Raw genomic sequence first — 1,078 nt, 5'->3', positions numbered from 1 at the left:
GGGGACTGGGGACCACCAGTATTATATAGGAGGAGTACAGTGCAGAGTTTTGCTGACCAGTGACCACCAGTATTATATGTTCTCTGCCTGAAAAACGCTCCATATCTGTGCTCAGTGTGCTGCATATATCTGTGCTCACACTGCTTTATTGTGGGGACTGGGGACCAGCAGTATTATATAGGAGGCGTACAGTGCAGAGTTTTGCTGACCAGTGAGCAGTGACCACCAGTATTATAGGTTCTCTGCCTGAAAAACGCTCCATATCTGTGCTCAGTGTGCTGCACATATATCTGTGCTCACTGCTTTATTGTGGGGACTGGGGACCAGCAGTATTATATAGGAGGAGTACAGTGCAGAGTTATGCTGACCAGTGACCAGTGACCACCAGTATTATACGTTCTCTGCCTGAAAAACGCTCCATATCTGTGCTCAGTGTGCTGCATATATCTGTGCTCACTGCTTTATTGTGGGGACTGGGGACCAGCAGTATTTTATAGGAGGAGTACAGTGCAGAGTTTTGCTGAACAATGACCACCAGTATTATATGTTGTCTGCCTGAAAAACGCTCCATATCTGTGCTCAGTGTGCTGCATATATCTGTGCTCACACTGCTTTATTGTGGGGACTGGGGACCACCAGTATTATATAGGAGGAGTACAGTGCAGAGTTTTGCTGACCAGTGACCACCAGTATTATATGTTCTCTGCCTGAAAAACGCTCCATATCTGTGCTCAGTGTGCTGCATATATCTGTGCTCACACTGCTTTATTGTGGGGACTGGGGACCAGCAGTATTATATAGGAGGAGTACAGTGCAGAGTTTTGCTGACCAGTGACCAGTGACCACCAGTATTATACGTTCTCTGCCTGAAAAACGCTCCATATCTGTGCTCAGTGTGCTGCATATATCTGTGCTCACACTGCTTTATTGTTGGGACTGGGGACCAGCAGTATTATATAGAAGGAATACAGTGCAGAGTTTTGCTGACCAGTGACCAGTGACCACCAGTATTATACGTTCTCTGCCTGAAAAACGCTCCATATCTGTGCTCAGTGTGCTGCATATATCTGTGCTCACA

This window comes from Pseudophryne corroboree, chromosome 8 (genome assembly GCF_028390025.1).
Source record: "Pseudophryne corroboree isolate aPseCor3 chromosome 8, aPseCor3.hap2, whole genome shotgun sequence".
In the NCBI taxonomy this organism is placed as follows: Eukaryota; Metazoa; Chordata; class Amphibia; order Anura; family Myobatrachidae; genus Pseudophryne; species Pseudophryne corroboree.
This window is presented reverse-complemented; position numbering follows the sequence as displayed.